The 10987-nt window shown below is 45.5% G+C and overlaps 1 protein-coding gene across 3 annotated transcripts in view; it reads left to right on the forward strand.

Annotated features, from left to right (window-relative positions):
• Positions 1–10987, forward strand: part of SASH1 (SAM and SH3 domain containing 1) — a 506147-nt gene that overhangs the window by 386543 nt on the left and 108617 nt on the right. The gene's annotated exons all lie outside the window — the stretch shown is intronic.

Consider the following 10987-nt stretch of genomic DNA (forward strand, 5'->3'; position numbering starts at 1 on the left):
TCAGGGAAGATGTTAGCTGTCCCAGACATTACTGTAAATCCTGGCGTGCCACTGTCACCGTCCCTGCACATACTTATATCTCATACGAAAAAATGCAGGGGAACTGTTTTGAATGTAACTTCTGCTCAGGTTATGTGCTCCTCTGCAGGTCTGGTTTGCACAAGAAAACCACATTTGCAGTGCGCTTCCGGCATGTAAATCCCAATAGACACATATGCCTCCCCGGAAATTGGTTCTTGAAGGAATCCAGGCTACAATTTCACTTTTGGAAAGGTAACTAGATTGTATTTTATGCTAGTTGTCATTGGATAAGACCAGTTTGAGCAAGAATACCCAAACAAATATTTAATGCATTTCAGCTGGGATAAAAATGAACCAACAAAACCCTTGCCCTTGAGCAGCTGTAATTTCTAGGATCATTCCTGTGAGTTTGAGATTCTTGGCCTCCTTGTGCAGCAGCCTGCCCGTCTGGCAACTGTCATGCTCAGGCCTATCAGTTACAGGCCACCACAGCCACTCACACGTCTTGGGCAAATGCTGATATCAAAAGCAAGCCAGGTGGTAGCAAACCCTGCGACAGTCCTCCAGTCATCAGGATCACAGGATTCACAAATGGGCCCTCTGACATATGCCAGCTCTCCAGGTATCAATAGCTGTTTCAGTGGCACAGGTATTCAATGTATTTCAGTGCCCTTGGCAGTATCCTTGGTATTCACAGGCTCTGCTTCTGAAAAATGCATACTTAACTGTGGCCATTGTGTGTTGTCCTCTTGCCATGATGACATTCAGATACTCCTCTGTATAAATGTTGACTGCTGAATATGGGGCTATCACAGTCAGCTTTCAAAGAATTAAAGCAAACATAAAAATTATTAGGAAAAAAAAAAAAAGGAAGGAATCTTAAGAGGATATTTAGTCTACCCAAGCCCCAAAGCAGCATCAAGTGCAGCAAAATAAATGCTGGGATCTTGGGAGGCTTTTAAGAACAAGTTAGACCATGATGAAGGCTCCATGAACCCCAGGCAATCAATTCCGCCACTTTTACAAACTTTGCAGTAGAGAGAAACCTAATGTCTCCCCTGCTGCAGTTAAGCCTCTTCACTATACACCTCGCAGACAGGGAAATTTACTCTATTTTGTAACAGAGCAGCCTTTTACATAGCTGTAAATGAATATCCACTTTTCTGGACATTTTCTTTTCTGTAGGCTGAAGAGTGTTGCTCTTCTCAATCTCTGCTCATAAACACTTTGTTCGTGTAGTTGCCCTGTAGGCTTTCTCCCATTAGTCCATATCTGCCTGTGAAGTCTGGTGTCTAAAGCACGAGGTGGTACCCAGCTCAAGCTACTTTTGGTGAGTATAGATTGCACATGGCTACATGTCCTGCCCGTTGCACTGGCTGTGTCCTCTGAAACTTGCTTCTCCATGACAGGAGAATGTTGCTAGTAGTAGTTATTTTCAAGCTCTCTGAGCTTGCTGTCATCTGTAAATTTAACAAACATATTTTCTATTCTGCCTGCAAAACACCACTCCATGTATCCTTTCATTTTGACCACCAAAAACTAATCTCCAAAAGCCCTTTTTCTTTTTTTTTTCAACCAGTTGTGTATCCACTTCATAATGATATCAACTGGACTGCTTTAGAAACCTTATTAAAGTCCATATGTATCCCACCTGCTGCTGCTTCTTATCCAATAGCCAATTATCTTCCAAGGAATGAAGGACATTTGATTGATTGGACACAATTAATTCTTGACAAATCCATTTGGCTGTTTTAAACTCTTAAAAAAAAATAGCAGGGAGGTGGGGGGGAAAGTTATATAACTTGTCCATGTATCTCTCTCATCTGGTTTTTGCCCTCCCTTGGCTTTCTTGAACTCCTCATGGGTTCTCATTTGTAATTACTGTTGGGCAGGAGTGAAAACAAAGAGATGGAGACAGCAGTCGTCGTTCCTGCCAAAACCTTTGTAACTTAAAGCCAAGCCTGGGCATTCTTGGGTGAATGTCAGCAGGTTAAGCTTATTTGAAACCACCAGGCACACTAAATAGTCTCTGTTAGTGTTTAGCTCTTTGACACAGATAGGAATTGCCTCTCATATGTGGAGTCTGTTATAGCCATTTCTCCTGCATAAAAGTAATTTAGCTACTAAAATAGTGCTTCTATTACCAACATATGTACAGTTTTTTGAAAACAGTAGGTGTTAATTTTTTTTTTTTTTTAATTGTTTATCCTCTGCCAAAGTCTTTGAATTTATTTGAAGCTTTTAGAGATTGGGATAATTGTGTGGAGTGCTCTAAATAATTAGGTCCTCATCTTTTGATTGAATTCCTTTCTGGTTGCAGACAAACATGAACAATAGTTGGGCAAGTGCAGGCAATGGAAAGCATCAGTTTAAATTATGTTTGATACAGTGAAAGATGTTTTAACTAACTACCCTGGAGAACAATATTTTTTCTTTCCTAACCTAAGAAGTCCATATCTCTTACTGTAATGTCACCTAGGAGATGAAAACGTACCATGATATTTGGAGAAAGCTTTTGGGAGGTAAAGAATTTACCTCCTTGACAAGTCAAGATATAATCTTTTCTAAACGTCCCTTGCTCGTGCACTTCACGTGTAAAATATAATCTAATAAAAAACAATAAAATAAATATTGTTATTTCCAGAAGTTTAAAATTCCAATTGAGTGCTGATAAATAATGAAAATCACCTAAATGAGGTCCTATGAATTTCTGGCATTTTATCAAGTTCTTACATACTCTTTAAATGCCACATATATAATTGAGATCAGCAGAGAAATTCTCAACCAAGTTCAGGAAACCTCAGGGCCTGAGGGGCTTTTTGGACTTCTTTGGCAATGGCCCATTTAGCATATACTTTAGCATTATTCACCAAACACACCCCAAAATAACTAGTGGAGCTGCAAGCAGGCTGAAATTGAGTCTGGCCCAGAGCCCTGTGGGCTCCCAGGCCCTGCTGCTGCCTCAGCCTTAGGCCTGGGGATGGCAGATGTTATGGAGGCTACAGGAGGTCACCTGCCTTGCCCTCAATGCGCAGAGTTTTTGGTACCATTTCTCACAGTCCCTTGCTTATATAACTTTTATGTTTTTTCATTCCTTTTAGTCCACTTCTGCATATGTTGGCCCCAGTGACAAATAGCAATGACTTTTGAAATAACCAGAGCTTCTTTTGTATACACAAATAATGTCATTGTTTTAGGAGCCAATATTGCAGGGCTTAAAAACACATACATTTGTCTCCTTGCCCTGAGTTACACCCTCCTGAGCCTTCTTCAGCATCTGACTTTCCCCTTGGTATTTACACACCCTTCATATGTTCAAATGATCACTGCATCTTTTCCAGTCCCTTTAACCTTCACCTGCCCAAGCAATAGCTGCCGACTTGTTTAAATTTATCCTCTTAACTCATGCCTTCCCGCAGAAGTCAAAAGGAATACGTGCCATTCTGGGATCACGTGCGCTAGTAACTTTTAACCTCCAAATCTCAGTCACTTTTTGCGAGGAGTGTGATTGCCCCAGGATACACACTGAACTGTGGAAATGCGTCTTCAAACAGAATCATCTAATCTACGAATTCCTGCAAGTGAAGGTGGTTTTCTTGTGCAGAAGTGGAGAGAGCAACCCTCTCTACCGGTGCTTGTGCAGAATGACTCCCCTGTAAAACTTGGCCAACGTGGAGCCGGCAGAGTTGGCTTATTGCCCTTGAGGGCTGTTGTATCATCATCCATGCAGTTGGTTGGGTTGTGGAGGGTGAATTCCTCCCACTCACACCACCACAGTCACAATAATCCTTCTGTTCACAAACCTCCCAAAATATTTATTGAGAGGGTAGCTTGGAGGCATGTTTCCAGCAGCGGTTAAGCCTGTTTGCACTTGTCTGTCGTTCTTGCATTTTTTTTTTCTTATTAAATTTTGGAAGGGGGGCTGGTGGCCAGTACTTAAAAGCTGCCGTTTCAGATAGCAGGCAGCCCCTCACTTCAATTACTGTCTGACAGATACCTCGGCTTTCCAGCTGAGTTGCCCTAACTGGAAGCAGCTGCTCTTCCGCAGCGCTCCCCCTCCAATTCAGTGTATTACAGCAGTAATGGGTGTCTTGAGCCCTTTCTCTACATTTATAGCTGTAAAATGCAAAGTTACCCAAGCTTCAGGTGGCCTGCGTGTGGGGAGATGTTTCTCTCCTTTCTCCCTGACTTAATGAAACTTTATGAAGTGAAACATTCAGTATGTCATTAACAATATAGGGAAAATAAAATGTGCAGATTGGATACAATTCTCCCCTTCCTTGTTAACTCTTGTTAGTGGATGTGGAGCAGATTTTAATATATTTTTCTGTGGTAACTTGAAACTTTGGTTTGAGAAAGAGGCAGGAATGGCTGTACTGCTTGCAGGGCGGTGGAGGGCGAGACTTCCCCAGCACAGGATGGTGCTGGTGTTTATATCCACAGCCAAAAGTAGAGCTTATCATCTTGACTACATTGTCACATTCTTGTAAATGCTCCTGATTTCATCACTAGCTTGGTGATTTATTTAGCATCCCACCACCTGGAGCCAAGTGATGCAAAACCCTCAATTTGTTGCTATTTTTTTAATGACGGAAACATAAGTTCAAGCCTGTATTTTCCAAGGAAAGTATGAAAATGTGACCTGAGTGCACCCTGCTGACTCAGGAAACTGAAGCTGAAGCACTCCAAAAATATTACTTCTAAAATTGCATTAGGCTTAAATGAAAGCATAATTTTCAGGTGCCTGACATGGGTGAGTCTGGAGCCCTTGTCATTACAGCAGGAATGACACCACCATGTGTAATACAGCTGCTTACCTGCGCCCGCCAGCCAACTGCTGTTTGCTTTTCCATACGAGATTATCTCGTGGCTTGCACGTCTGGGCTTTGCTGGGCGGTACAAAGGGCAGCAGATCCAAGGGCATCACTCCGAGACAGGGTGGGTGTAATCGGGCAGCCTGAGCCGTGGGCAGGAGCTGTTCAGAGGGAAAGGTGGGCAGCTGTTTTGGGCAGTGAGAGAAGCCTGGGAGCTTCTTGTGTGCCGAGCCTGATAATGGGAGCTGCTCGCAGGGATGTGGGTGAGAGGAGACGCTGTGGTGGTCAAGCAGGAGCTCCGTAGCAGCAGCCGGCCTTGGACAGAGGCTTGGAAGCAAATGTCTTGTCCTCACCGGGAGCAATAGGGAGAGTTGACTCTAGGCTGATGTTGCCTGCAAGCACATAGCAAATAAGCACCTTTGGTTACTCGTTTCTTACCTGCATCTGTGGCTAGCTGAGATCATCAGTCACTATTTTTTCCTTATATTTTTTAATAGGTAGGTTCGTGTCCTCTTTCACTTAGTCCTATGGCTATGTGGCTTTGGGAACATTGGTTCAAAAATATAAAGTCAGAGGCGGCTGGTTCAAAAAACATAAAGTCAGAGTTGGCTCCTGAATACTTGTGAGAATGGAAGTCAGGATTTTGGTGGGGTCTGTTTACTGCGTGTTCACAATGACATCGTATTTGCTTCTGAAAAAAAATGCTCGTAGCAGAAAATAATTGGTATTTTGTTTGTTTTGGTGACAGCATTTGATTGCTTTAGTAGGGAGCGGGTGCTGACCGGAGTGGAGCAGGGGTGCACAGCGTGACGTGGGGCTGGGAGTGGTCTGGTCGTCAGACTACTCGGCCTTTCTTGGTTTGTTTGCTAGCAAGTCTCCTCCACCATAGGCATATTTGTGTCATGCAGGTTTTCCTGAAATGTTTTGCCAAAGGCAGCTCTCTAAATTTTTAGTTTTTTGTGGATCACAGACAACTTCCTTTTCCCTTAGGTCTTTTTTTTTTTTTTGGGGGGGGGGAAGGATTTTTTTTCCCTTCCAAAGGGAAATGCAATAAACATCTCATTTATTTTTCTCCCATGTTTATTTTTAAAAGTTGAGCTGGATATGAAGTGAAGGCCAGTACAGGTAAGCAGAGAGGAGGCAGCCGCTGTGGGAGGTTGGCCATCTCTTTCTGTGTTCCTCCTTCCTGCCTCCACCAGAGCCGTTTGGGGACGGTACCTGTATCAGAAGAATATCTCCAAAATACACAGCTCTCAACTCAGTTGTACCTTATTCTTGCTAATTTTATGATGTGCTTTGGGATGTGCTCATCAGACGCCTTTTCACTAGTAATTTACTGTTTCAGCAGACAAATCAAAGGACACTGTGAGTGGAAGAGGGAGTCTACCCTAAGTCCTATTCCCTATTCTGAAGCTTGCTTTTCTCTTTGTCTTTCACTTCCTCTGTTCTAAAATTATTTGGGATAAGAGCAGCCAAAGGACACTGAGCAAAATGCTTCCGTCTCTGAGGATTTTGTAAATCTCTTGCAAAAAAGATTTGCATGCATCTTTTGTGCAGTACACTCACAAATACAGTGTAAGAAAGCAAGCTCCTGTGATCTACGGTTTAGAGATTTCCCCTAGACATCCCAAAGGATGCTGAGCTCCTGCCTGGAAAGTTGATGAAAATTTATTCAGTATGTTTTAAGAGCAGAAAATGAATAGAAAATGCATGCCAACCGTTTATTTGTTGAAGCACAATGTAACAGAGTGTGAGAGGAATTCCGGGAAGTGAGAGAACGGAGAGACAACACGGTAGGAAAGCAGGTTGTGCACCAGGCCCAGAAGCGGGGAATGGCGAGCGGCGGCCTGCGCCATGGTGACGCTCCGGGCTCTGCGGGACGGCCTGGATCTCCCGCCCGCAGGAGCTCGGTGGGACCGCGGCGTCGCCTTCGGGAACTGCTGGCTGGTGCTCTGCCCGCGGCACGGGATTCATCAGGACACTGGAGACCACTGCCGGACACGTCTGCGCGCGGGAAGCCAGGCTATGAACCTTCCCTTGCTCCTTGGCACTCCAAAGGTACCGTGGCAGGAGGCTGCAGGACGCAGGGGCATCTCCGTGTGGAGATTCTCTTCCTTTCACCATTTGTCATGGAAAGAGGCAGTCACCACATCTTGAGTGAAACGTGCCACGCTCAGCAGCACTCCGGTGTCCACAGAGTGTGGTGCTGTCTCTGACTTCTAAGACTTCTAAGAGTGTGTCACCTCTCTTCTGTAATTTTTAATCTAGTAGGGTCCTCATATCTAGGGGAAGGATAGATCTGGTGTAATTTTTCCAACTTCTATCAAAATAAAGCAGTTTGTTGTTTGTAACTGCTTTTGACTGATAGAGTTGTGCAGACTTAACCCCACCTGGTTTGTGTTGTGTGTGTTAATGTGCTTTTCTAGCAGGGATACTCTCTGGTCATGGGGCTGGCAGTAATACTGGGAGCTGACAGGGAGCCTCCAAAAGAAAAAGCAGTCATTTCTGAATGTGCAGTGAAGATAGGTAAACCACAGTATGTGGCCTAAATACGTTCTGTGTTTAAAGTAAGGGGATAAATATTGTTGGACTGTACCGCTTTTAAAAACAGGAATATTTTCTGTGATTATCTAATTTGTAATTGGTGCAGAAACAAATACTTCAAGAATATATGGCTCTCTGATGTGAAAATGCACACGATAGATCCGGTTCTATAATTTACATCTGCATTTATCAAATGTATCTGAGATAAAATAGAGGATTGCTTTGCACTGTGGATTGTGGATTCTTCAGGCAGGCCTCAAGTGTAGCCTGCAGAAGGGAACGAGGGCGGGAGTTGAAAAGAGACAGTCACCTTTAGTAGATGTTGCTGTAGTTGGTTCATATTCAGACCAAGTTGTGGGGCTTTTCCAAGTCTTCTGTGCGGAACAGCTGGGATTTCATTTCCCCCTTCCCTTGCACCTTAATTCTGTGCGTGAAATAGCTTGCTTATTTGTTTGTCTGGAGCTTTGATATTTCCATTTAGACCTGCAGTCCACGGCCTGGTGATGGTGGTGATGCTGGGAAACCTCTTGGGTCTTGTTGACCCAGGGCAGCCAGAGTTAATGGGCAGGCAGCCATTCCACTTGGGTTAGGTATGAGGAGTGAGGTCTGGTGTCCACTACACTGTGGCTTCCCAAGGCCATCTGATCTCTCCCGGCCTCCTGCAGGAAGTTTAAGATTGATATCAGTATCTCGGGTTGTTAGTGGCGTAGCCTGCTTGCGTTAAATGACTGCTAAATAGTCGCCAATGGTTATGACAGGTTGGTTCTGATGACACATATCATCTTCTTCAGTTTATTTTGATGCATACTTTAGCTTTTGAGTATTTAATTTTTTTGAGTATTTAATGAGCCCTCCAACAACAAGTCCGTCCCTGCTGAATATAGAAGGAGCTGTTGGAGTTGGTTGATCCTGTCTGGTGCGTAGATGTGGGAAACGCTTGAGAACTGCACACCCACGTGCAAACGATGGCCTGATGGCAAGAAAGCTTCCCATGCCATGTCCATCTGCCCTAAAGGCCACACTGGCTTCATCACCCATGTGTGGATCGGTTCGGTCTCCCATGTAGCGGGTGGCAGGGGAATAACTGCTCAGGTGCCTCCTGGCCCTTCTGCAGGTGCTCTGTGAAGCAGCCATGTCCAGAATGTATCGGGGTAGGTAGGTGAGAGCAGCCGGTAGCACCGTGTGGGTGCTACCGCCGGGGCCGGTCCCGCAGGGATGGCCGAGTGTCACCTACAGGCATTGCTGGCAGCCTGCGCCGCAACGGAGACCCCCAGAGACCCCTGGAGACCCTTCCCTGGCACTTCCTAATGGTGCTTTCCAGGGCAGAGCTGCCCCTACAGCCCCGGCACGGCCACAGCTTCGTCTGCTGCAGCTGAGCTCTTAGGGAATTGGTTGGGCTGGAGTTGTTTGGGTCGCTGCCTAGAGAACTATAATAAAATGTAAATAAAAACGACATTCTAAAGAAGTGCTAATTGCACAGTTGCACAGTGATTATTTAGTAGGAGTTGTAACACAAACCAAATGCTGCACTCTGGAAAAGCAGAGGCTGCAGTAGCAGCTAGGCTGCAAGACCCCTTTAATACCTGGGTGCCATTTCCTTTCCTCACACTCCCATACTCCTGCTGCAACTGTGAAATTGTAATAAATCCCAGTGGCATTTTACTGCAGGACACTGGCACCATTAAAACAGGGGAACCCTGTGAAATCTGGAAAGGGGAAATATATGTGAGCAAGAAAGAGGGGAAATAATATTTTAGGGTGCCATAGTTATCAAATATCTTGAAAAATGGAATGTGAATGTTAGAAGTGGAATTGCAGCAGATAACCTTAATTACAAGATGGTAGAAGATGTACATGGCGTTGTAAACTGCTATGGGTTTGCTGTGATTCTCTTCTATCCCTTTCTTATAGTATCTGCCCCTGGAGTCAAGTGCTTTTTCAAGATCATTTGTTTTCCCATCTTGCTTCCCCCTTTTTTTAAAATCAAAGACTTACTCTCAAAGAAATTGAAGTCAACTGGCTGAGGCTCCGGCCCCGCGTCACGCTCCTCTGACGAAAGCTGCTGCCTTCACAGAGCGCTCTGCTTCCGTGTAGCTGCCCTGGGCTGCAGTGTGGATGTTCAGGACCTGCCTTGGTAAGCTGAGTTCTGCCGCTGCTCCCGGCAGGAGCAATAAACTGGAGCAGCAGGGAGAGGCGAGGCAAGCGGGAGCACTGCCCCTTGGGCCTCTGATCATTATCTGCTGCTGCATGAGTCAGAGCAAGGAGGCTTTTAGACCTTATGCTACTGAGATTTAATTTGAAAGTGCCTCTGAAATAGATAAAAAACACAGAATAAACAGAACAGTACTTGCAGGAGAGCGGGATATTTAATTCCTGAGATTGACAGTGTGCCAAGTATCTTGAGTATTTTAGGTTGACGTTACTGTTGTAGGTGGTTCAACCTGGCGTTCATTTCAGAGAAACAGTAACTAAATTACTGCTGAGTAATTAAACCAGTTTTGAGTTGTGCAAGCCATTTGAAAAGGGGCGTCAATGAAACCTCTTTGTATTCTTCTTTCATGCTTTGTAGGTCTGCACTCACATGCCATTTAAAGGTGAATTAGTAGAGATTTAATGTCTGTGTTTTGGCCCTTTCCATGTTACTGACTAATAAGGAAGAATACACAGGGTGTATCAAAGGAAGGGTCACTATTTCCACATCATCAGTGGTTTCTTTCTCACTTTCTCTTAGCGTAATTCTTTTCCTATGAGCGCCCCCTCACCTCCCCTGTATTCTGTATGTGATTACCATTCCTCACTCCAACCATCACACGTTTTCAGGCAATTTAAAGCCGTGCAGTCACAGAGACGGAGGTTAGAAGGGTTTCACGTGGGAGCTGCAGGGCTGGGGACACTATCTACCTACCTACCTGCCTACCTGCTGCCTCCGGTGCTTGGCTATTGCCTGGCTGTGCGTGTCCACCAGGCACCTCTCTGCTTTGCCCTGTGCCAAGAAAGGTGTTTCCCATAAGGATCCACTTGAAACAGTAGCTTTTCGAGGAGGTTTTAATGATTTCGGAGCCTAATGGTGAATGCCGGAGCCAAGTGCGAGTGATTTCGTGGCTTCTGGTTCTTGCAATCCCTGTTAATTTGGTGAATGAGGTGCGAGGTTGCGTGTTGGCCAAGGGAAGTGTTGCGTTTCCCTTTGTGCATTTCCTAAAAAATGGGAGCATCCCTTCTGCTGCCCGAAATTAGTCATGATTTAATGTCACCATAACAGGAGGAGTGAAGGGTAAGAGGACAGGGGAGGTGCACTTGGAGCAAGGTCCCCACAGCCCGGAGGTGAACGTGGTGGCAGATCAGGAAAAGGAGGTGCTCCCAGCACTTCACCTATGGGCTAACTGGGAGCATCTTCCTTTGCAGGGGTACAACCAGAGCCCCCTTGCCCTCCCGCCCTGCCGCAGGTTTTGGGAAGGATTTTCGACATGGCTTCCGCATTTCCTTGGAGAGGAGCCGGCCTTGGAGAGCAGCCCGGCCTCACACGGGGCTCCGGGGCTCCCCTCCCGCGGCGGGGCCGCCGGCCCGGATTTGGGGGGTTTGGTGTGTGTGTGTGTGGGGGGGGGGTGTTA

This window comes from Nothoprocta perdicaria, unplaced genomic scaffold (genome assembly GCF_003342845.1).
Source record: "Nothoprocta perdicaria isolate Ctin4 unplaced genomic scaffold, notPer1 scaffold_36, whole genome shotgun sequence".
Lineage (NCBI taxonomy): Eukaryota > Metazoa > Chordata > Aves > Tinamiformes > Tinamidae > Nothoprocta > Nothoprocta perdicaria.